Source organism: Trichoplusia ni, chromosome 6, assembly GCF_003590095.1.
Source record: "Trichoplusia ni isolate ovarian cell line Hi5 chromosome 6, tn1, whole genome shotgun sequence".
In the NCBI taxonomy this organism is placed as follows: Eukaryota; Metazoa; Arthropoda; class Insecta; order Lepidoptera; family Noctuidae; genus Trichoplusia; species Trichoplusia ni.
In genome coordinates, this window is record NC_039483.1 from 3,729,139 (window position 1) to 3,756,923 (window position 27,785).

General features: G+C 35.3%; 1 protein-coding gene across 1 annotated transcript in view; it reads left to right on the forward strand.

Annotated features, from left to right (window-relative positions):
• The first annotated feature begins 452 nt into the window (after positions 1 to 452).
• LOC113495360 (ABC transporter G family member 20-like) overlaps positions 453 to 27,785 on the forward strand; it is a 57,217-nt gene continuing 29,884 nt past the window's right edge. The window contains exon 1 of the mRNA XM_026874046.1: positions 453 to 876. The gene's annotated coding sequence lies outside the window, so the exon portion shown is untranslated. The remainder of the gene's footprint in view (positions 877 to 27,785) is intronic.

A 27,785-nucleotide genomic window follows, 5' to 3' on the forward strand; every position in this document is an offset into this window, starting at 1 on the left:
TGAAATGTAATGTAACTAAATGCAAGAAGGTCTTACATTTCTCAGAATATTCAAGCTAAGGAAAAGATCAAGTCATGATTATTGATATACATCAACTAATGATTTATTTATTTATATATATATTACATATGTATTTAGGTTAATGTTAGTAATTATTTTTAGTTATAGCTTCTTTCTTTTTTGTTTTTTTACACACTATCTGCATCTCTTCTTATTCTAACTCTCCCATAACGGGCCTGCTGGAAGAAATTTCTGTTGAAATAAGCTGTGCCTATGTACTATGTGTTCTATCTTTCTTCTTTTCTGTACTCTGTGTGTGTATCTGTGTACATGAACTATTAAATAAATAAATCAAGTGATCAAAACTGAAACAAAACTCATTTTTCTGAAATTGACAGCACGGAGCCCGAACTCTACAATAAACAGTCACAGTAGCAGTAAAAAAGTAATGGTCAAAATGGTTTGATGAAAAAAAACATCTATCAATATTAGAATACTAGCCGCATAGGTTTCTAAACATCATGAACGTTTAAATAAATTCATGAATAAAATCATTAATCAATAAAAAATAAAGACCCCTCTTAAAATTCATGACACTGTATTCCTTCGGAGAGAGCGATCTGCTGGCTGACTGGCAGTGCGCTCCTAACCACGGTCGTCGAACAACGTATTAAAAAAAAAACGCGTTCCACGCCGCTGTCAAATCGCGCGCCGTTTAAACAAATTGTAAATATTTTTAAATCGCCATCTTTTTTTCTTCATAAATTTTGTAAAAGTGTTTTCATATTTAAATCATTTCACGTGGTTTTCTATTTGATTTTTGTGTGAGTGTGTTGTACAAAAGTAAAAGGAGGTGAAACGTTTGTTAATTTTTTGGTGAGTTGTGTTTCATGTTCTCATTTTTTTTATGTAATATTATTATCTGCTGATACTTTGGAATAAATTTTAACAGCTTTTTAAGTGTTCGATAAGAGTGTTCAAATTGAAATTATATTTTTACAACTTTAAAAACTATAAACTGAATCATAAAGCATCCAATATGGTGAGAATGAAAGAAAATAATTTGCATTTATCGAGAACTAGAGGATTTCAAAACAATATGTTTATTATTAAATCGGTCTTTTCATACTTAATGAAGTTAACGAGCGTTTGTAGAGTAATTGCTAACCTCTTCACGGTTAATTTTCATTACAGGCTGAATGGTTGATTGTCATTGCCTAGTTTGATATCGAGAAATGACTATTGCATTATCAATGGGTTTAACGAAAGAATTGCCATCCTCATGAGTTAAATACTGAAAATGTGTGGCACTTTCTTTTAACATAGTAACTCATGTTTATCTATGGCAAATATAGCATTTGCCATATTTTAAAGATGGACTCTAAAAATGGGATATGTTAAAAAAGTCACAATAACTGGAATGTCTAAGTTTCATTTAATTGACATTTGGAAGTAGGTAGACATGTCCAAAATTTCGAAACTTCTCGAATTAAAAGTTCAAAAAAATATGAAAACCAAATCAAATGACGCGCTCGATTTTTCGGCAACATATTACATAATATTATTTTATTATAATACGGTTCTCATTGCAAAATCATCATCTCATCTCAGCCTATCGCCGTCCACTGCTGAACGTAGGCCTCCCCCAAAGAGCGCCAACCATCCCGGTCCTGGGCAGCCCGCATCCATCCGCTGCCAGCCACCTTCTTCAAATCATCGGTCCATCGTGCCGCAGGACGTCCTACACTACGTTTGCCTACACGTGGTCTCCACTCTAACACGTGTCTGCTCCATCGACCGTCTGTCCGTCTGCAGACATGGCCGGCCCATTTCCACTTCAGCGTGCTGATTCTGCGAGCAATATCGGTAACTTTGGTTCTCTGGCGGATGACTTCGTTACGAATTTTATCCACCAGAGATACCCCGAGCATCGCTCTCTCCATCGCACGCTGAGCAACCTTGAATTTATGGACCAGGCCCACGGTGAGTGTCCACGTTTCAGCTCCATACGTCATTACGGGTAGGACGCACTGGTTAAAGACCCTGGTCTTAAGGGATTGTGGTATCGACGATTCAAAGATATGACGTAGCTTCCCGAATGCTGCCCAGCCCAAACGTATTCTTCTGCTCGCTTCCTTCTCGAAGTTGTGTCTCCCCAGTTGGATGGTTTGGCCAAGATATATGTATTCTTGCACAACCTCGAGAGCAGCGCCATTTACGACCACGGGTCTCGGAAGAACAAGGCCATTGTACATGACTTTAGTTTTATTTAGGTTCATTCCGAGACCCACACGTCGCGAAGAATCGCTTAGGCCGTTAAGCATCAGCTCCAACTCCTGCAGAGATTCCGCCATGATGACTATGTCATCTGCAAATCGCAGGTGTGAGATGTACTGACCGTTGATGTTCAATCCCCGTCCTTTCCAATCAAGCGTTTTAAAAACGTCCTCCAATGCGTTTGTAAACAGTTTCGGAGAGATTACGTCTCCCTGTCTTACTCCTCGACGCAATTGGATTGGTTTTGTGCTCTGTTCTTGTACTTGAACGGTCATTGTCGCGGCCTTGTACAAACACCTCAGCACCTCGACATATCGGCAGTCCACGAGACATCTCTGCATGGATTCCATCACAGCCCAGGTCTCGACGGTGTCGAAGGCTTTTTCGTAGTCCACATACGCTAGGCATAGAGGTTGATTATACTCCTCTGTCTTCTGTATAATTTGCCTTAGCGTATGTATGTGGTCCACGGTGCTGTAGCCTTTTCGAAACCCGGCCTGCTCCGGTGGCTGGAAGTCATCGAACTTTTGGGCGAGACGATTCGAGATAACCCTCGAGAACAGCTTATACACATGGCTCAGAAGTGAAATGGGGCGGTAATTTTCAAGCCGCGTATTATCGCCTTTTTTGAAAAATAATACCACCACGCTTCTGCTCCATGCCTCCGGTGTTATGCCAGTATGGATGACGGAATTGAAGAGCTTAACAAGCTCTGTCAAGACAGGTGTTCCACCTGCCTTGAGCAGCTCAGTGGTTATTCCGTCATCTCCCGGAGCTTTGTTGTTGTGTAGCTGTCCGAGAGCTATTCTAATCTCACCCATGTCAATGTCGGGAAGCTCGTCTGTAAGGTGGCGTGTAAGTCTGGCTCGTGGGTCATCCGCGCTGTGTGCTTGGGGCGGGCTCGATTTTGGTGAGTATAAGTCCCCATAATACTTTTCGACTTCAGCGAGTATCTCTGGCTTCGAGGTAACGGTAGTGCCCTGTGACGTACTGAGTTTTGTCAGGTGACAACGGGAGATATGAGCCTTGGAAAATACTTTTGAGCCTTGGTTCCGCATTGCAAAATGCATAAACCCAATATGGTACCGTAAATAAAATTTAAAAACAATCTACAAATTTTAAAAACAATGGAAGAAAAGTTTAACTTTCGAAACAGTTGGTATCTTTTTTGATATCTTAGTTGGTATCTACTAACTTCCAAAATGTTGTTACCATAATAAAAGAGCAAACATTACATAGCATCAAAAAATAAAATAAATACCGATTAAACAATAACATTGCAGTTTTATTTTGTTTTACTTTCGATTATTATGTGATCTCATGATATTTTAACAGCCAGTGTCTCTACTACTCGAATATCCATTAAACTGTAGGTAACGTCAATTAATTCTCCGTTAAATGTCAATTGTCATCTTAGTCAATGGCAGACTATGAGTCTACTATATAGTCTACCATTTGTATATCTTCATAACCTCAACTTGGTCATATCAACATAAAATTGAAGAAAACTTATAACATTTCGCTTGAAGATTCTTACAAACTTGTATTTCTATTAACGAACTGCAGAAAATAGGTTCCAGGAATTTGTTTCTAGGTAAGGTAGCGAAGGGTAAAATGGAACCTAATTGCTAAGTATCGTCCGCACGTCCGTAAATAAGCTGTATCACACTATCACATAAAAAGTCAAAGCTTAGATAGTTGGGATTTTCACAGTCAATGCCTTTCTGATGCCGCTACAATCTATACTAATATATAAAGCTGAAGAGTTTGTTTGTTTGTTTGAACGCGCTAATCTCAGGAACTACTCTTTCAAATCGAAATATTCTTTTTGTGTTCAATAGATCATTCATCGAGGAAGGCTTTAGGCTATAAACCATCACGCTGCGACTAATAGGAGCGAAGATACAATGGAAAATGTGAATAAAAACAGGGCAGGTATAAATCATAACTTATATCTTCTACCCACGGGGACGAAGTCGCGGGCAACAGCTAGTAACAAAAAATATAAAGTTAAGTTAATGGTTTGCACGGTCATCAATTTGACGGGTGACCAATTTCATTATTTAATACATTCGATATTAACTCATAATACATTAGATAACACTGTACAGCTGATATTTTCTATCATAAATAAATACAAACGCAACCCGGACTTTACTAACATTAGTGGGTCAATTTATAAAGCCATGCGACAATTTATGAGATTGGGTCATTGTGTTTCATCCAAAACGATTGCAATAATATAATTTACCGGTTAATTGATCTGAATTATATTTGTTGCATAATATTTCAATATTGGCGTGGCGCTCTACTGACTCACTGAACTCATGATACCGTAATTATGATAGCAAAAAAAACTGACGGCGATCAGAAAAGAGGCAAATTGGTGTAAAATCCTACTTTTGTAAACATGTAATTTTGTATGTTTGGATTCGTTTGTTCCTCTTTCACGCAAAACCGACTAAACAGATGTAGACGAAAATTGGTACACAGATAGTTTATGAGTAAGATTAACACATAGGATAGATTTTTATACTAATTTTATGTTCCGAAGGAATCATTTTTTATTTGTAGCGGGCGGGTTGTGTGTTCAATCCTTTCCGATACGGGAAGAAGCGTGTGCTAAGGCATGTGTAGGACGGCATTTTAGTAGATATTGAGATGCAAAAGAGCCATCAAAGTACTTTCGAAAAGACTAGATTAATAAAATTGTGTTTGTGTACATAAAAAAAACCTACTCATGAATATTAAAATGTGATCTTTTTAGCGGCTTCACGTTATAAAACGCTATTGTTTTAGCGCGCCGTCTATTTTTTGTCTGGTCTGTAGATCACATCTATGTTTTTACGGTGTAATAATTAGATTTCTACAATTCTCAGAATTAACATGCTCAGTGATATTCTATACACGGTGAAGGTATAATATTACGAAACAAACTTTTGACTGTAAATTATAGAGTCGTGAGCAATCTCTTTCTTTAATTCCAAAATTTCCACAATTTTAGGAGTTGCTTACCTACTTCTGAAAAAAGGGCTAAAGTCTTTCTTGTCACCGACTGGCCTATTAGTCTAGTGGTTAGAAGCTCTGACTGCTATAACGGAGGTCGTTGGTTCGATTCCCAACCTGGATATATGTTTATGTGATGAGCACGATTATTTGTTCTGAATCTGGGTGTAATTTATGTATAGTATATGTATTTAGAAATTTAAAAGGAAATGATTATCAGTTGTCTAGTACTCATAATACAAGCTTCGCTTTGTTTGAGACTAGATGGCGTTGTGTAAACGGTGTGGAATATTATTTGTCTCGACCAACAAAGGGTCCAATTATGACACTATAACATTATTTTACAACTTTGCCACTATATTCATATTATTTAATTTTATTCAACAAACTTCCATGTGTATTCAAGATGCTTCACACTTATATTAAAAGAAGTCGTTATGAGTAAACAATTGCTTACAACACGTGATTATTTAGCAGCAGTAATCAATATTTGTTCCGTACACATAATATGCGACAAAGTCAAGGCTATTTAGAATAGTTTACATTTTAAAATAGACTATTTGACCAAAAATAATGCTTAATCGGTAAGACAGATTTCCAAAAAATATTGCCTACGTATTTTTTCTTTTAGCTCGTAAACAAAAAATGAACTTGACATTGTGTTATTATTTCATTTCCTATTGTGACTGACCAAAAATAACGGCTTTAAGATATTCAATAACAATGTCAAGCAATTAATAAGTTTCAGTAGGATTTTTTAAACCGCAGAACGTCAAAGGCCAAAGGCCAAAAAGCTGAATTTATTTCATTAAATTAACGAAATAAATTCAGTTTTACTAAATTGTAAATGTATTATTCTGACGCAACTTAATACAAGAGAAAGCAGAGTTATTTGTGATTTAAGTGGTCAAAAATTCTGCAATTTACGAAAAACGTGAAACAATACTTTCTATGTTCTTTCTAAAAAACTTTCGCAGAGATTTCGAGTCGACAAAGCATTAAGGTCAATTTATAATAATGAGTCAATGTTAATGTATTTTTGTTGTTAAATTGTAAATAAGATTACATTTTTTTAACCGCAATTAAGAATTTTTTTCTTTCGTAAAATGATAAAAATGCCTTTATAATTAAAGTGTTTGATATGAGTCATCCGTTCGTATGTATTTTAAGTAATTATGCTAATTAAACGCCTCGAAAGTCTTTGAAAATATATATATATATAGTTTAAATTACGCGTATACAAAGGCGTTATTTTTTCTGCTAAAATTGTATATTTTGAATCGTACACGCTTCATTTCTTTTCCTACACTATAATAATATGTCTTAAATGACACTTCATTGGTACCACCAGCCTTAGTGTACTTCTTACTTAGGAACAGTTTCCTATAAAGACTGGGTTACGCTAAGATAATTAATTTCAATACGAGTATAATCGTTTTTTTTTGTCCATACAGATATTAAGAGCCATTCATAATATGTTGTTATCATCCAGTAAAGCAACCTAAGATTGCACTCACACTTATTGTAGACATGTCAAAGGCAAGCGCACGATGAACTAAGGCAGGGCGAAAAAATGTACAATTTCGTGTCTTGTATCCGATGCAAGCTACTGAAGATTATTAATCTATACTCTATACTTACTTAATATATAAAGCTGAAGAGTTTGTTTGATTGTTTGTTTCTTTGTTTGAACGCGCTAATCTCAGGAACTACTGGTCCAAATTGAAATTTTTTTTTGTTTCGAATAGACCATTCATCGAGGAAGGCTTTAGGCTACAAACCATCACGCTGCGACTAATAGGAGCAAAGATACAATGGAAAATGGGAAAAAAAACAGGGCAGGTATAAAGCATAACTTATATCTTCTACCCACGGGGACGAAGTCGCGGGCAACAGCTAGTGTGATGTATAAAACCAGTGTAAAAAGACCCTTACTCCTTGCGTACACCTTAACTGTTCGATCAGCTTTACATGGTTCCTTAAGATGGTTTTTCGGCAACCAAAACTTTATTCATATACGCAGAGGCTTTAAGCCATGTTTGTAGCACTAGCCTAAAATTAACGCGGAAATATACGCGACAAACAGCAATAATACTTCGTAAGTCCTAATAAGAATGATCTATTAACTTCGACAATTAAATGTAATGTTAATAACTTACTCGTTTATCTATAAAATAGTAATATAAGTCATTTTAATTTCAGTCATCTTTTTGTTATTATATTACCCATTGTGAGACGATGGAAATTTATTTTCTGTTTGATTTTAATGTGTTTTCAATTATGACAAATCAAGATTTATAGTCGGCTGTAAAATAAAGTAAATATCTAAGAAATACTAAGAATAAATAAATAAATGAATTATAATTTTAGTGAATAAAAATGACTGACGATTATTTCATATTAATCGTTATAGTTGTGTACTTACTTTTGGGTGAACAATCCTAGGTCTTTATCTATACTATATACTAATATATAAAGCTGAAGAGTTTGTTTGTTTGTTTGAACGCACTAATCTCAGGAACTACTGGTTCGAATTGAAAAATCCTTTTTGTGTTGAATAGACCATTTATCAAGGAAGGCTATAGGCTATATAACATCACGCTGCGACTAATAAGAGCGAAGATACAATCGATCACGTGGACGAAGTCGCGGGCAACGGCTAGTTATTAATATTTTGATATCAATAAGTAAAAGCTTACCAAAATGATGAAGTACGATAAGGGCAATAATTTATTCATTCTTAAAAATAAAAAAACATCAAGTTGGTTTATTTTTAATACATCAAATTAAATACGTTACAAAAGGTGTGTGAAAACATCGTAAAAAAAAAAGCCTTAAACAAAAGATATTAATAGATGTGAAAAAATAACAGTGCAAAAACTACCTCATATTTACTCCACCATAATTTGCCGGCGCTGATTTCAATTTACGGCGTATCTATCGTAAAAATCTTTACATCACAGCGTGCAATAACCCTTTTTCCAAAACGACACACGGATACATAATAATGACGCACAAATATTACATCTGGCTATCTAAATTCATTATAAGATTTGCGGAAGATTAATTATATTTTAAATTCTTAAACTAACAGCTTGTTTATAAACTGTACCGTAATTTGAAGTTGTAGATTTTTATTTAAGTTTGACTTTGACAAGAAATGCCAAAGTGGAAAGGTCCAAGGTCTATTTTAAAGTCAAGATTACTTAATAAATACTGACCTTTTTAAAGGGCTAAGGCTAATTTGCTTGCTCTTACACATAAGTATGATTCAGGCAGATTTTTATGTAGAGTGAACTATAAAACAATTTAATCTTAATTACAATGCGATAATGACGGTTAAGAGTATCATAATTTAAAATTAATTAAGCATTTTTTTGGTGACTGTACTTTAATATATGAAATCATTCGACTCGTGACCCAGCCGCCGCGTCACCTTAAGACTAGGAACTCCGGTGGAATCCAAAACTAGGCAGGCGATCCCGATAAATACGAGTGACGCCTCGTTAAAATTATTGTTATAATAATTTAGCTATTATATTATATTAGCTATTGCCCGCGGGCTGGCCTGCTACAAATCTAAAATGATCATATAAAATCGGGATGAAAACTACCCTACATGTTAATCCTGGTTATATAAACTATCTGTCTAGGTACCAAGTTTCGTCTAAATCCGTTCAGTGGTTTTTGCATTAAAGAGTTACAGACATCCATACATCCATACACACAAACTTTCGTGTTAATTATATTACTAGGAAGTAGTTATATTTTTCACAACATATGGTGTGCAAAAAAGTTTAATATAAGTTACTGAATTTGCCGTCGTCACAAAGACGCGGAATAACAAAATAATTCGAACTTCCATAGTGACCGTTGATCAATGGTACTTCAAATAGGGCTGTCAAAATTAATTAAAGACTAAAATTATTTTTATACACTTTTCAAAGACATTTTTTTATGCAATGGCGTAAGACCTTCGTGGTATTAACCTCAAGTGCTTTTTTTGTTGCTTATGTTATTTTAAATTCAAGGTACAGGGCCATAAAAATAATATGGATAAATGAGTACGTCACGAATAACTATTGTTGACATTATGAATGATGATTTTGTACTCTAAGCGTTTGTTCATAATTATTATTCATGTTAAATAACATATTCACACTTAATTTAATATTAAAATATTATTTATCACTGCAAATAATAGATAAAAACACGGCAAAATGTTAGTAAAAAAATATAAAAGGCTTATCTAAGTATAACGTGACAAATAACAACAAATATTTACATTGTCAACCAAATAACTTCCCAAGCAAACACTATTAAAAAAAAACTGTTTCTTTTTTAGTGACAACCCTAAGAGTAAACTTCTATTTATTATTCTATACAGGTGTATATCTCCAAACATCTGTGTGTCTGTCTGTTTCGTAAAGGATGTCGTTGTGTTTGTATGTCCGTCACGCGTAGAGTCCGCTAAGAAGATTGCTGCAAAGTGTAGGTGCTACAGGAAAATTGCCACACTTTATAAATTGGTCTTCGGTGTTTTTTTGATAACCATGTGTTGTGTGTGTCACAATTTATTAGAACACATCGAGTATGGACGAATGTTGCACAGCACAATGGCGTCCCGAACAAAATCAATGAAAATAGAGATTCGTTATCAAAATCTCGGATCACGTCCTTGCAAAATAGATTGACTATAGCTATCAATCTACCGTCAATCCATTTTGTATTATCTCAATCTGAATCACGATCAATGGTACAATACACATCTCATTTGAATAAAAAAATGCGGAAATGAAACAGGTCAGTTTCTACGAAAATAAATAAATGAAAATTCATTGACTTTTGTAATTCTAAACTTGATTAACTTGCTTAAAAATATACATTATGTAATATTGCGAGTTCATTCTTAAATATATCACTTCCCTTAAAAGCTTGTATTTCTTACACGTGTTTTTTTTATATTACGATGTTCATAATAAGGTTGTTGACATCTTTGGTCAAAAAAGCAAAAATAAAACTTAGAAATGAACGGGGGCCAAAGAAGAGAATGGGTGAACAGATTTGGTTTATTTTAGCCTTAAATATTCATGAAAGTCCAGGAAAGGTTTAAACGGTGATAAAATATGGAAAAGTTGCAAAAAAATGTATTTTTGTCTACATTGTTGTCATCGACTTTCAGGCGGTACTTAGTTCGCCAGGACAGCTAGATAAAAAGCCTCAATCATTACACATTTCGTATTACTGTTGAGAAACGAAGGTCAAACTAAGAATCTAAGAGATATGAATAAATTAGATTACTCCAAACTTAATCGACGATAGCCATTCAGAAGGCATGAAGGTGTCATTAAACTATTTGCATGCCCGCAAAATGTAGCCCACTATATTCTAAGTCCATCGCTAGAGAAATTAACCTTGGTTTAACTGATTCCGATCACGTAGTCCAGTGTAACCCGCCCTTGGGCCCGCTTAACTACGGATATGTATGTGTGCAGTTCGATTCTTGTGCAAAAACTTTTGTAGATTGTATTTTTGTTAAAGCTAAAAGCGTGGTGTTATAAGTTTGTCAGGTCTGTCTGTTTGTGGCATCATAGCTCCCGAACTGATAAAGTGGTTTAAATTTAGGTAGTTTTGTGTGGGTGTATTACGTGAGTGTACTTAGGCATATTTGATATGAGAGGAGCTCGTGGCTAAGCTATAACCGCATAAGTGATTCGATCACAGGTTAAGCTATGCTTGACGCGGTTGGTCCGTAGATGGGTGACCATCTTTGTCATAACGAGTTCCTCCGTGTTTCGGAAGGCACGTTAAATTGTGGGTCCTGGCTGTTATTCCTACATCTTTGACAGTCGTTACAGGTAGTCAGAAGCTTGAAAAAGTCTGACAGCCAGTCTAACCAAGGGGTATCGTGTTGCCCAGGTAACTGGGTTGAGGAGGTCAGATAGGCAGTCGCTACTTGTAAAACACTGGTACTTAGCTGAAACCGGTTGGACTGGTAGCCGACCCCAACATAGTTGGGAAAAGGCTAGGCCAATGATGACTTAGGCATATCTGATAAAAAAGCGTGTTCAAAGAAACATTTACAAACCATTCAGCTTGATAATGTTAGTATAGACAAGAATAGATTTGGCATTTAGCATTTGCAATTCAAATATTGCGCGCGCCTTGAGTAAGTAACGAAGCAATCAATTAAAAGCCTGATTCCTTAAAACAAGATTTTACCATTTACACCACCAGTTGAATAAAAAACAGTTTTAAAGTTTATTTTTCCTTCATCCTATAATACTTTTATATTAAACTTCCTTAAAAAATGTTTCTGTACTCAGCAAATTATATTATAAATATATACATGAAGTGATGTAAATTTTTTGTAATATTATTACAAAAAATTACATGTATGTATTTCTTCATGTGTGTATTTCTCTCAACAATAACTGTTAATAAAAAACCAAAGATAAAAATAAAAATCATTCATTTAAAAATTACAACTAGGTACTTCATATAATGCCGAAAAACAATTTACAACTGCAATAATTTAAAAGGTGCTGATTTTAAAATTTTGATTCCAAACCTACGCAGGAGATTCCAGAAATAAATGTTTCTAACGTAGTCAGTTACTATCTTCTGCTAGAGCTAGGATAGAGGCTTGTAAAGCCACACCCATAAGTCCGATGAAACAGTCAAAGCCTTTTTGGTAAGGCGGGAAAATCCTCATTGACACCCACCTCCCCGAAAGAAGAAGTGAGTAGTGTCATACTTACTGACTAAACCTGAAACGCCGTATAACGTCACCCGCATTTAAACGTCAATGCATAGCAATTCATAACGCACTGACTTCGGGCCACCGACGGCTTGCTTTCGCGTTTTGGACCCAGTCAAAACCTGCGTCAAACTCCAGAACCCACATAAAAAGGTGGTGATAGCCTCTCCTGATAACAATTAACCTTGTTAAAACAATGATATACATTGTCTTAAGGACAATTAAGTTCCGTGTTGGCGGTACATTTCGCTTCCTCACATTGATTGCATTCAGCAATTATTAATTAAAACTCTTATCAGTATTTCCGGCACGTCTCAGGTCGTTGAGTGCACCTATACATTGTTTGTTTTGTTTTATAAACATTAACGCGTGGCCTGTACTATGATATCTGCAAACGTAAATATTGGTTGTGTTGAAGCAAGACGCCGCTCTACAAAGCTGTACTGCTGTCTTGCTTCCACAACTCCTGTGTTTATACTGTAAACTTTCGTAGTAAGCGGGCTGATCGTTAAAAGCAATTGTAATGTATTGTATTGTAAAGTCTCGTATGCATTTCGAAACACTCAACTCTACAATACTCATGTATTGAACTTTTATGTCTTTAACTATTTTATTTTATTTCATTAACTCGAAAAAAGACTTGAATATTAATTGATATTGAATTATTTGTGGTGTCTAGAAGATTCTGAAAGTTTCGGCACTTTTTTCTTACGTTAAGCCTATCTGACGTCCTTTTAGTTCAAATATTCGAGTTTACTAAACAACTTCGTTGATAGTAATCCTAAAAATACCAACATTTCTTAAGTTACTGCCAATACAATATTCATACTTTAAGTTAACGTATATGCTGTAGACAATCGATACTCATTCGACTCTTTTCAACAATAAAACCAAATGTTATTCGAACAGATATCATAATAATTTGCCTTGAGGCCGACTTGTAAAAGTGAAATGGATACTCCAAGTGGAAGTTATATAAAACAGTTTTTTTTCTTGGTTGTGTTTATAAGAAAGGTAAGCTGAACGAATGAATATCTATTCATAGCAGGGACAATATAAATAGGGTCCGAAATTCGCTTTAGTGTTTTTGATAGTATCAAAAAGATATACAAAATATTTGCCTTAAGGTCAAATGGGACCATTTGATACCTGTGACACAAGTTACAGATCATAGGTTAAGCTACACTTCATATGGTTGTCCCTAGACGGGTGACCATCTAAGTCAAATCTCCGAGTTCCGAAAGGCACGTTAAATTGTGGATCCCGTCTGTTAGTTACGGGTAGTCAGAAGCTAAAATGTCTGACAACCAGTCTAAATAGGGGGTATCGTGTTCCCCAGATAACTGGGTTGAAGAGGTCAGATAAGCAGTCTCTCCTTGTAAAACACTGGTACTTAATTGCCTCAAGTTAGACTGGCCGACAAAAACATAGTTGGGAAAAGGCTAGCATCATAAAACTCTACAAGAGTCATGTTGTTTTTTATTTTAACTCTCATTCAAAAAGAAACATAGATAAGTTCAGGCGCAAACCCCTTACCCTAACAACATACAACTCAAAACCAAATTCAAAATGTCTCCAACATAGGTCTAAGTAAAAAAGAACAAGCGCATCAATCTAGTCCGTCCTCAGTAAAATTATTCAACACGCTTTCTCTACAATGGCGGAAATCATCTGTGATGAGAGCAAAGTGTTCAGGAAACGGGAAAACACAGCTAATGTTTAGATAATGTTATTTTCTTGCACCTAGCCCGTACAAACTCATTATGTTGTTAATGTGTGAAAATAAATATTAAGCTAATGTTATTACTGGTAGGTTGCTGTTAGGTTGCAAAAAAAGGTTTTATAATGTTCCTGTTAGTTATGACGATATTTGGAATGAGTTGCGAATTTTTCTTCTCTTTTTATGGCTAATCTAGAGCCTAATAGAAAACCAGAGTTTAAGAAGCCTCGAAGGCGCGGCTTTACACGCCCTTGAAAAATGAGAGGAGTGAGAAATTTCCTCGCGTAGAGTTGGTCGGAGTTAAGATGTTGTTATAAACTCTGGCACCAGGCTGTTCATGCATTGCACATTGCTAGTCCATAAGACAAACGACCAGTAGTCATCCGTCAAGTTTAGAATAAGTGATGTTGTCACATCCAATCGAAATAAGTGATATCTCATTTATTTCAAACTGAACGGATGATAAACTTTTCTGTTTGACGAACCGGGGTATAGATCCACGCCAACAATGTATAAAACACATAAAATACATTCTTAACTAGCTGTTGCCCACGGGTCCGCCAGCTACAAATTGAAAATAACCTCACGGGAATAACAATCGAGATAAAAGCTATCCTATGTGCTAATCCCGGTTGTAAACTATCTTTGTACCGAGTTTTGTCAAAATCTCTTCAGTGGTTTTTGCGTGAAAGAGTAACAAACATCCATACATACAAACTTTCGCGCTCATAATATTAGTTGGATGATTAACTGAGTCTAGAGTAATGATGCCAAAGACTATATTGTTTTTGTATAATTAGCAACATTGTAACCGTATTTAATAGCATAAAGTTAATTATCCTTTGACAAATTCGTTCTCAGCGACTGATCCCTTGCTCTTTGGTGATATAAATGCAACTTATTGAATACTAAGAATTATATTTGACTCCACGTGTAATTGATAATAACCAACTATTTGTAAGACAGTGTTGTTAATTAGGTACCAGTAATTATTCAATTGTTGCCTTTTACATAATACTACAATAAATGTCAGTTGTAATAGATTAATCAATCGTTACTCATCTTAACATGAGGTGAGACTATACTTAATAGTGTATTTGACGAAGAAAATCTATTTAGACCAATAATAAATGTGATACGTGTCTGACTTTTGAGCGGACTGAACAGATTAAATTTCCATATGCCTAGTATGAAAATAAAATCAGACCATACAACCATCAAATTAAAAAAAAAATCAATAAGGAATTTATTATCCTCATCCTCATACAATATTCATCATTAGTTTTAACACATAAAAATGCATCAAAAACACAAAAACCAGAAACGAAACCGTGTGAATTATTCTCTATCATGTTGAAACGTTTCTCAACATAATTTTCCACTGAGATGCAACTCATTGAAACACGGATGAGTTAATGAACAAAAGAACAATCATTTCAGACTTAATGCGACAAGGTTTCAAGAGGACGGTCCTCTTAAACAAGTTACATATCTCTGACCGCCAAGCCTAATCGAGTCCTTGAAATGTATTGAACTAACAAGTGAAATACCTATGTACGTCAATTGTCGAAAAATGAATGTCAGTCTCATACATCAAATTTTCCATACGCTTATGCTATAGAACATTGTTTAGTAGTTATTTCCTTATTCCCCTTAGACAGGCAACCATGAAAACGTAGAATAAAAGATTGGAAACTCGTTATGAAAGTAACTTCAAGTAGGTATTACAATTTTAACAGCCTGGCATATTATTTGTGTTAAATTAATACTGCTGGGGTCGCCGTCAAGGCATCTGTTTCTTTCTAGCAAAAGTCATGGTTTTGGGCTATTTTTGTACAAAGTTTAAAAATGAGTTTATCTCATGTCCTTGCCACTTTAGCGGGCTATAATATCAATTTAACTTACTTGCTGGTAGAAGGCAGAATGCGAGCAAAACAGTAGGGGTTCGCTAGTCTTCTTATATCTGAAATATAGGTAATGCTTCAACAATAAAAAAAAATCTCTTGCTTAATACACGGTTTTCTCTTTCTTATCCTTACATCGAATTTTATTTGCTTAAATGTTATTACATTTCCGCAAACATAAAAACTTCATTTTGTCTTAATTTAAGAGTTTTACAATAAGGAATCATCTTGGTAATCTGTAATTAATAGGTTATCATTTATTTTTATGAATACATAACTTTGTCCAAATAAGACGGTAATACTGAATTGACTTCCTGAAGAATTTTCTTTCTTTTATCGAGTTGAATTCATAATGCGTCAAGACTTTGTGCGGAACATTTTTGCCATAAATTAAACAATGTGGTAAGTAGTCATAATAGTTTGTTTTCTTATTTGAAACTCGATACAAATCAGACTCAGAATTATTTATTGGAATACGACACCCACATGAAGTAATTTAATTCTAGTTTGACAAACTTTTAAGTTACATGTACTAAGACAGAGTAAGAGCAAACTTTCGGGTATCACACATATGCTTGTACTACGCGGGGATCGAACGTCTTGCATTGGCTTAGAGTGATACCTATTTTAGCACTCGGCTAGCTATACATGTAGTCTGTCGTCAAAAACGTTTGTGTGATCCACTAATGCTTGTCCTGAGTCTAGGTGTCTTTGTGCATGTGACTTGAATATTTGTGAAAGAAATTTAAATTCCTTAGTGCGGAAATGGTTTTTTTTTTTATTATAAAAGAATCTTAACAAAATAAATGACGTACTGGATGACATTATGCAGGAAAACACAATTAGACAAAACAGTAAACACAATCAAAGAGGCAATTCAATTGTTCATCGTAACAATAGTTAGCATAATTGTTTAATCTCTGGCACGTATTTCCATGGCTAATTGACGATTATTTATTGCATAGCACGCATTTTATGTGGACGTAAACAAAATGAACTGCTTACGAATAAGTTATTTCTTCTTTAGTTTTTAGTTACAGATGACTCTTATCAGGTACATTGAGAACACGGAGTATATTAGCAAGCCTTTAAGTGGATAGCCTGACGTCGCTTCTGAAAGTTAAAACGTTACAGTTTTAAAACGAGATGACGTGCTACAAGGCGTATAGCTAAGTGCTATTTAAATAGAAATGAGCATCTTGGTCTATTGTCTTTGTGACGAGAACCGCCCAGAAACGTGTAAACGAGAAATTAGTAAATGTACCAGGATAGCTAGCGTAGAATAACTGTTCAGTCTAGCTACTGATAAGTATTGCGTACTGCAAGTTTATCGCTTACCTTTAGGAAGCTTAAACCACCTCGCCTTAGTGCAGTTTCACTTTAACGGTGATATTCATAGGCAAGACTAGCGAAGAATTTAATTTTGACAATTCTTTTCTATGCCTATTCTAGATACGGACAATCATTTCCATATCATTAAGCGTTTCTACCACTGTTTCTCTTATACGATATACTTTTCTGCACTGCATAAAAATAGCATATTATCATTTCTGAGATATAACTCAAAATATTACAGGATGCACTCTAATTAGTATATTTTTTTCCTTATTCCTTCTAATGCGGTCTTTGCCCCTACGAATATTGATATAACATGTTTTTACTGCTATTTCGTTAGCGAACAAGATCACTGAATAAATATTTAATATTTGTGTAGCATCATGCATATTGACATGACATGTCTAAACAGACAGACTTCAATTTGTTACTTGATCAAGTAAAACACACATTGCTAAGGTCAATTTTGAATTCAAGGTTTATTAAATGTTGGGATTTTGTAATTTTGCAACTTAATTACGTCACCAGTTACTCATGAGAGCCTATCCACACCTCCCATTGACAGCGTACTGCAATAAGGCGCGCGTAGAGCAGCATATTCTATTCAGATCGGGAAAAAAATGGATATGGTGGTTCGCTCGTGACATTTCAAGATTTTTTTTATTTTTGAGATATGGCAATTCTTCTTATTCTTCTATTCTCAATACAACTATCTTTAAATTTTGTCTCCCACTTGTATAAAAGGGGGATCGAACATATTATCTTACTCCTCCTTAACTTTTCGTTCCTTGTTCATTTCTTCCAAGACCGTCAATTGTTTAAGTGTTTTGTTGTTTACCTCAGTTTCATTGTAAATTAACCGGATGCCGGATAGTCGGGGTTGGATCCCCGCTTATGACAAGCATTTGTGTGATCCACAAATGCCTGCTCTGAGTGTGGTTGTCCACGTGGTTGTTTGTGATACCCCCGCAGCACAAGGATTAGATGACGTTTTTAAAACAAAAAAGGAAAAAATCTGGTTTACAGGAGTTACAATTATGGGCATGTACCAACTTTGTTCCATAAAAATATCTTTTCAAATACCTACTTCCGGGCTACAATACATTATACCTACTTCATTTCTTCATACTAAGTTCCTGCCTTATTCGTGTATTACATTGAACAATGATAGGAAACACCGTATCATATCATACATGTAATACGAACATCATCGCATAACATCGCTCAAATGTCAAATGGTGACGCGCTTCAGACTCGGGTTTCATAAGCTGTAGAGTAAAGATATGCGCACATTTTTGTAGGTCTGACTGATGAATAATGTAGATGCTGGTTGATATAATGTACCAAGTAAATGTAAATTCTAAAATTTCTATGTTTTGCGGAGTATGTAGGGTTTATGGGAAAGGAGAGTATGTTTTGAGATTTTTTCTGGGATCCTTCAAAATGATTTTTGTTGATGTGGTAGAGCGCCGCTACGGGCTGTTTTGTTCGCGTTTCGCATTATTGTAAAGAACATATGTATTGCCGCGGGCGAAAACAATGTTGCTGTGACGGTATCTGAGACGTCTCACCACAGTTTAACAAGAAATCTTTCTCCAGATCTCAAACGGAAACAAGAACTCACTGGACAATATTCGCTGTTTTTGTTTTACAAAGTTTAAGAGTCAAGACAAACCTTGGTATTGTTTTGTTAAGTTTTAAGTTACATTTGTCAGGTTTTTATACTTCGCGAGCGTAGTTTCAAAACCGTTTGACTATTTAACAAAAAAACCTTTTTTCGTCCGCAAAATAATTGTTCTGTTGTGATTACTATCCGTCTCATTAATTCTTTACTAATTATAAGTTACTGTACTTTGTACCTACGTTTAGGATCGCTAAAGAATTCGTGAGAAGACATTTTCAATTTGTCGATGACCACATCAAACCAAATCACTGATTCGCAGGAAGCAGCGCTATTGTCATTCATGAAGCATAGTTTTTATTATTTCTTGATATTTATTACAGAAGTACTCAAATAACAGCACGTATTGGTAACTCCAGGTTTTAAAGGCTCGTTGCTTACTGTCACGTCCTAAAATAATATTATAGAGACAGAGCTACCTACCGCGGTGTGAAGAAACGTCTTTTTAAAACATAAGCAACTAATATTACATTAAAAGGCGCTGTTACACCTTCTGGTTTTGAAGAAATAGGTTATAAAATCAACAGTTTTCAAGCGACATTTCTCGAAAATAAAATCTTGATAAAAAAGGCGTACAAATCAAAACCCAAAACAACACCATATTTCATTTTACGTTTCAATTTCAATACATCACAAATAGTTTCAATACTTCACACAGAATTTCAACATTTCTTGCGATCCCACTTCTCTCAGTAGTAGATAAACTTCTGCATTGATACACAGTATCATACAATCAATCCAAGTTACGTATTAAAAGAAACGTGTAGATTTGCACGAGATGAACCACTTTATCTTACGACTTATGACGCATACACCGAGTACGGGTGAAAGGCGCGGTTATTGCAACTGGGGAAGATACACTTGAAGTTTTTAAACTTAAATTTCTCATTATCCGGTCACCGGCAGATAAGATGAGCAAATGAAAGCCAGTTATGTCGCCGTTTTACCGTTAACGGGGCCATTTTTTGGGCTCCAATATGCTATTTAAGAATGTTTTTTGGCCAAAATACCGTCGGGGCTGTGATCAAAAATAACATTTTAGACGCTGTTATTATAACAAAGATTGTATGTTCATATCAGCTCTTGCAAGCCTCTGTCTTTGAATTATATGGAGTCTATAACTGAGCAGAAGCTACTTCCCGAAATGAGAATTTCGCGAATCCCGGATATCATCTCGCTTTCACAATAACAACACTTATATTTTCAGAGATTGTGTTACGACGAAAATTTCAAAGGCACGGAATCACGCTACTGAGGGTCTACCACCTTGACAGTAATATTAAAGACTGTGAACGAGGGACAATACAATAAATGGTATAAAGCACAATCTCTCTTCCACACCTTTAATAATTTTACTAGACATGGCTTTAACCCTATGGACATTAAACAATACTCCAAAATTCAAGTAAAAACATGTTTATCTGCCTTTTTAACTTAATTAAATTCTTCTTAACTCGTAACTTGTCAAAAACCACTGTCCCCTAGACAGTTTTCATTGCATTCTGACGTAAGCGGTTACGTTGCTCTGTGGGTCGTTGTCAACCGGTTTTGACAACCATGGGATCACTGTGCCAGCAACCAATGAGGTTAACGGCACACTAGGCTATTGAAACCGAATCTGGTTTAGATAGAGTTTTTGGGACTATTTTTTATATAATAACTAGCCGACCCAGAAAGCGTTACCTTGACATATCAAATTACTCGTACCTCGGGGATGGTAGTAGAGGGGTGAAAATTTTGGGTTGTATGTATTTCCCACGTTGGTTTTTGTACACTCACTTTCTTGTTTGTCGTTCCGGTTGGATTTTTGTAACAAAATTTTGAGGCATTTCCCGCTAAGCTATCAGGCTTAAATTTTCATAGTAGCTTCAAACCCGATGACAAAGCAATTAAAACTATAAAAACGGATACACCGATTTTATTAAAAACAATTGGAGTGACATTTAAAAAACGTGGGTATTAATATATTTTAATCTATTATTTTTTGTATGCTTTGCTTCAATATCAGTTTATATACACACTATACCTATTGTATTACCATTTTATCAATAACCAATTCATCCTATCACATTAACTCCACTGGATCTTAAAGCCTCTCTCAAAACCTTGGCAATCCTGATATCCACATTGCGTTTCGTTGAGAAATAGAGGCTGGTACAGGTTTACAAGACTTGTTACGTCATTGCGAAGGCCGTTGCAGTGCCCTTCGAGCGACTTGAACGGAGCCTTGCCACTGCGCCTTAAAAGTTATGAAACCGTTGACTGGGTAATAAAATAACTGCATTTGGTATGAGATTCTTACCATCACGTCTTAAAGTTATATTGTTGCAGTTGTGTGAGCGTGACAGTGCAATACAGTTAGAGCAACGTCTCTCTTTTTATAAGTATTTTTTTTAGTCGTCTTAAATAAAGGAGGTTCTAAATTAGCCGGTTGTTTTTCATCTTTGTAAGCTAAGAACTTCGGACTAAATGAACCGATTTTGTTAGTTTTTTAAATGAAGTCGGGTGTAAGTTTTTGTTGTTATTGTACATGTCTTTTAGTTATGAGCTTTTGTCGTTGTAGAAGCAAGACGGGTTTACGTCACGAATATCGCTGTCTTACTTCCACAAACCCAATAGCAAATAATAGAAGATGACACAGGCAAAGACTAATAAATAATAATAATTACTCATATTATGTCATTTGTCCAAGTATTTTTCCTATAGAGAAATAATTATATTTGCGTGCTAATGATGATCAGGTGTGCCCATTACGAGCTGAACGGTTGAATGCGTTTTAGACGCTTCGTGTCTGTTAAACGGGACAATTATGAACTAAAGTGTTGATGGCAAAAAGGAGTTCAGAGAAATAAGTACGAATATTATGCGGAGTTTTCCACTGAGTGGTTACGTTGGCCTAAAGCTCATTCTGCATGCATCAGAGGGTTTAACCTCCACGTCTTAAAATTTAATCTTTATTATTACAACAATAATATCATTTGGATTTAAGATCCCAACAAGGCCTCTGCGTGTTGGGTGTGTGTCCCGGTCCTTCTGCACGCCTTTAAAAAGGACCGGGTCTCTTCCTATGTAGTTATCCCGTGTCAGAAAAGAGGTAACATTTTTTTAAACTTTTCGTTTATAACGTAAAAGGAATACCCAGAATTCACTTAAACAGGCATACAGTCAAAATTACTTTTTTATTTTACAATATTGGATAAAGTAATAGTCAAAGCCGAGCTTAGAGATCTGTTACAAAATAAACATTGTATTCATAAATAGTGTTCAATAATAATCTCCACTATCAAAGTATCATTATTTAAATGAAGCAGATAAATACACTGAAAAGTGATTATCTATGTGCATTAACCTAGCTCGCTACTAAAGTACTCTTTACAAAAAATATGATTAAAATTCAAAACCAAATGATCACAGCATTTGCGTTGCAGTCAAAATTAATGAGTCACCTGACTGAGACTTTAACTGTATCCCTCAAAATAATTTTGCTGTTGACTGTGAGAGCGAGACAGCGTACGCAGTATGGAGCGTTGTCTCGCTTCCACAATTCAAACAGTATTACTTTTAGAGGTTTTATTGTCAGCAATGACATTTGAGGACAAAAGATCCGTCTGCTGCCGCAGCCCTTGGCTAAGCTAAAACTGCACAATTTGATCGATCACATTTGAAGCTAGGATTCACACGGTCAGTCCGTGTATGGGTAAACATCTATGTCATGTCGAGTTCCTAAGTTTTTTGGAAGGCATGTTAAATTGTGGGTTTCTGTTGTTATTTAATTTACTTTGACAGTTGTTACGGGTTAGAAGCTAGAAAGTCTTACTAAGAAGTATCGTGTTGCCGAGGTTGAAGAGGTCTGAGGCCACGCTGAGGTCATATAGACAGTCGCCTTGCACAAAAACAGATTCTTAGGTGCATCTGTTTTGACTTCAAAGTTGGGAAGAAGTTAGGCTAAAAAAGATGAGCAAGTTTTTAGGGACTCGTGCGTAAGTTATTTTGTTTCCTCTCCTAAATACCTTGTCTAGTCTTGTCAACATAAAAATGTACGTGAACTTTTGTTACTGCCAATACTATGCATCATATTTGTCGTCTTCTTTCGAGTGCTTGATTTACAATCTGATATCAGAATGTAACCCGAACATAGGCCTCTGACGTAACGCACAACCTTGAAAAATTTATAGGTATGATGGTTTCCTCATGATGTTTTATTCCACCGTTTTAGCAAGTGATAATTACTTGAATACGCATACGAATTTAAGAAGACATCGGGATCCGAACCTTAGACTTTTAAGTTAGCAGTGGAACTGTCATTTGATCACTCATTTGTTTCTTTAATGAATACTGCTTAGGACTGTGCCGCGGGCGGTTTCACAGACATTTAAATCACATGCACAAAGACACCCAGACTCAGGGCAGGCAATCACAAATCCGTTTGTCCTATGCGGGGATCGGACCAGCGCGGCCACGCCATGTTGTGTACAGAGATTTTGGCTTGGTGACCTCAACCACTCGTCTATCGGTGCACCTTGGTAATAAGTTATAATCAGTTGCGAATATTTATATTTTTGTGACGTTGAAATTTAAGTGGGTCACCATTCACTTAAAATAAGCGAGTCTTTGATTTAGCTGCTTTAATAGCTACTTATTATGTTATGTAATTGTAGAATAAATAAATGGTTTCGTGGTAAGATTGCCAATCTATACTAGTATTTTGAACAGGTAAAATTATTTGCTTGTAAATGCTATTATTTTAGTCCGCAAATGTAATAACACCTTATGATATTTTTGGGGCTATTTTCGGATCCGGGCTCAAATTGTGATGCTATCTGAATATAAAAGTAGCTTACCTTGTTAGTCCAGTGAGACAGCTGACTCAGTTTTCTTTTTCAATATTTTTCTTGCCCCTTATGTGTGAAATAGTAACAAGTGTTAGTTTCATTGCGGGGCGGCGTACCAATGGTATCAAAAGTGTCCTATCATCGCCGGCAATGTATCAAAACCCAGTTCACCCAAAAGCTTTAAACATTCCAGCTTTAAAGATGAAGTTATTGTACACATTTCACATCCGTAATTATGCTAAATATAGCTTAGTAGGTACCCATTTCGCACTTGTAATAGGTTCAATGTTCTTGTCAAGCCAATGTTTGTTTTAAGACTGGACTTTGAAGTACTTCGACGGTAAAGTAAAGATGCTAAATCAACAATAATCTATAATTGTTGATAATGGAAAAGTTCAGAATTCAAAAGCTGTTGTAAGGTTTTTTGCGCTGTTTCTTCTTCAAAGAGAGCACTTACCAGTAAGGAGTTATGTTGTCTGCTTTTTTTAGTTGAAGCTATGTTTTTCTTTAAGATCTTTTAAAAACGTGTTGTTGACACTTTCCGTCACCCAAAGGCTGGCTATTACCTCGCATAAAGGATTAGCATTGCCATTCAACGTGGTAATGAAGCAAGCCTTGTAGGTACACTCCCAGCTAGCAGTGAGGCTGATAATTTTTTCGAGGCCTTAATTTATTTATTGTTATAAAGCATTTATTTTAAATTTACATATATTATACAGTTTACTTCCACTATAAAATTGTCTGGACTTTAAAAGAGACTGCGACCCCTGAGTTTGTTTTGACATTTCTTCTCAGGGTAGTCAGATAGGAAATGTCGGCTCCAGCGTTCTCATAAAAAGACATGTAAAAGTGATGAAATATCCTATTTGCAGAATAAATGATTTCATTTCATTTCATTTCAACATATTAGTAACAGTTAAGCAAAATATAGTATCAAAGTATGATTATAGTTTTTAGTTTTTATAACACTTTTTAGTCCGCTAAAGAAGTCAAAGTCTAGGCGAGGCTCTCGATGACTTAGCGGCTTTCAAATATTAAGGAAATGAGTCAACAGGACAAGATATTTTGTTAGACATTGTAATTAGTGTGGTGACAATTCGCAAGCGGTGATCAATGCTTGGCCATTCTCAATGGAAAATAGGCCTCTGACCTCCGGTATTACATTTGCTGAATCCTATAACAAATAAACGTTTTTACTTTTTCTGAATTCTGATTTCGTAAAGCCATGCAAATTCCTATAATTTTAAAAACACTACAAGCACATACCTACTCCTTTTGTCTAAGCATTATTATAAGGTAAACTATCTAAACATTGTTTTTTTAAGTAAAGACTCAGTCAATACCTAATGAATGAGAAATCTTATATCATTCAGTTTACTTTTTACTTTAAAGTACTGTTTTTGAAAAGGTATTTTTACTGCACATCTTTAAAACACATAACCTAATTATCCTGGTCCAAACTTACATCAAATTGAGCAGCAATTCCCTTAATAATGTTAAACTTAGCTATCCGAAAACACAATACTTGACCGTTTAAGAAAGTGACATTATTCGAGTACAGTTATAGGATTGAGGTCAACGCACCGGTGGCACTGGCTAGGACAATAACAGATATTTAAATCCCAGTCCCTGGTGAGGATGTGGTCAATATTTGTTTAGCTTTATGCCATTATATTGTAAATATTGTAAGAATGTTTAAGTTCATGGGTTGGCGTATAAATGGAGAAAATGTTTCTATGGGTTTTTATGCAGATCTTGAGAATTTCATCATTAAAACAGATTCTGATTCTGCAACTAATAAATAATTGTACGTACCTACTGATCTATCGAAAGCATATAATGATGCCATCGCAATCGTGGAATCAGATTTGTAACTTAAAACCAAAAAGAGCAATGCAAAAAAATACTGCTCTTTGCACTGGACGGGGTGGATCTCCGCGTAGGATAAGCAGCAATTCCTTAGTAAGTGAGTTGCGTTTGAAAGACAGAAAAAAGTTATTTCTTGTTAGGTCCTTGCAAAAACCTAAAACTTAGGCTTCAATTGACATGACCCTGGACTATAGTTACAAAGATGAAACAGGTATAAGGATCGTTCAAAACAAAAAAATGGCGAAAGAACAAAAATGCACGCAGCTTTGCATGTTTGCCGAGTAATGCATCATCATCTACCTAGCCATTTAGTCATGTAACTGCCACTTTTTTTAAGTTCCAAATTATGTTTATCATTTGCATTTAATGCTTCGTCACTCCCATGTTAAAGATCTATTGGTATAAGTATATCATTATAAAAAGTTGCGACATTTGAAAGTTTTCCACATACAATTTGATTCCACATTTTAAGGTCATCCAATTGCGCAATCTATATAACGATCGTCAATTTTTCTTCATGAATAATTAATTGACCCCGTTTCACTTCTTAATTTTTTGACCTTTGATTCTCTGAAACCGGACGTCCTTACTTGGACATTTTATAATTGATGACCCTAATCTCGAAGTAATAAACTTATAAATAGATTCGCAAAATAAATAACTTCAATGCTGATTTTTGACATTGTATTTAGTGTTGTTTGACCCTCAAAAACGTTCAAGAGGTATGACAATGTTGACAGTATACTAGACTGTAGTTTCAAATTATTATTTAAGAGATTTACCTTTAAAACTAAATTGCAAATAACGAGGTACTTTAATAGTTTGTTTTCCCGCCAATATCCGAAACACTCGTTTACCTCGCTCCCACGGAATATGATGTGCTATTTGCACATATCATCGTTTGAGTGGCCTCATACATAGCCACTGTATTTTGACAAGTTTAAAATGTAATACATGGTGTTACTTACTATTTTTAATAAATGACTTTATTTTTGATCAAACAAAAAATAGGGCTTACAAAAAATTAATGCCTTGCGTAATTGAGATATTTGATGAAAATATATTCAGACTTCCTGAAAACACTTGACAAAAATAACTAATCCTTCAGATATTTTCGACAAATCACGGAAAGGCGTAAGCAACCAATAGAATCTCAATGACAGACAAAACACGATTTTTCAGGTCTTAAACTACTGGTAAATTATCTAATACAACCTCAATGTAAGGTCAAGTGTTTAAAATACATACAATTACTTATAAACACGCGATCATATGTCAAGGGATTAAAATCTTAGGTGTTCGTAAAAAGTAAAAGTCATATTAGTAGGTTATGGTCATTGGTTCAAGACCTACTGTTAAAGAATGAAAGATCATTCCTAGATATTTAATTAATTATAGATATTTATTTATTTTTTAGCTGTTAAGCTGACGATACTTTGATAAATTTGTTGAGTATAATTGTGATGAATACATACATACTTATTTAAGGGTCTGCTTACATAATGTTTGTATTTTCCTCTGTATTATGGATATCAAATAGGCTATCCATCCATACTCATAGCTTTTGTTTTTCTTAAGAATCGACTTTTTTTCTTACATATGACTCTTGCGAAAGTAGTCGTGATCTTGGTGAGGTGTTCTTTTATTGGTAGATAGAGTTACCTTTTTCTGCTGGTGGACTCTCAACCGCAATCAGATATGCGGCACTCTAATGCGAATTTCAAATGGCCAATCCAGTGCAACAGCTTCCGCAATTTATTCCTTGTTTGTTATCGTGTTAAGGGGTTTGGGATAGGGTTTTACAAAATAAACACGCAAAAATACAAAGTTTACCTATCTATCCCGGCCTATCATGGCCGCTAACCGAGACCTCGGTTAAAAGACCTATTGGGAAAAAGTTGAGCTAAGGAGAAATGATGCAAGAAAAACTATTCCCAAGGCTTTTAAAGCTATTACTTGTAATTATCAGAACTTGGGACCCTTCTACCACCTTGAAATGGGCATCGAAATATTCATGGCTACACATATCTCAGAGATTTGCGCAACTTAACCTTTGGATTGTGTTTTAGTACTATGTGCAAGATAGGAGTCATTGAACCGCTTGTATAGCTAAATTTGATGGTCATATGGTCAATTATTCAAAACAGCTAACCTTTAAAAATACCTTCTTGTAACACCAATGACGGCACGGCTACCGGAGTGGTATAGATCTCCAGTGGAATCCTACACACGACGTGTCGCGGGTTCAATCCCGTAAGCATTTGCGTGATTTATGAATGCTTGTTTTTGTGCTGTTGATAAGTCCTATTATTCCTATTAGTAGCTTAGTCTTATAGATCTGTATCCATCTTACTTACGTTGCTTTTCCTGTAAGTAGAATTATTAATTATTCACTCCTGGC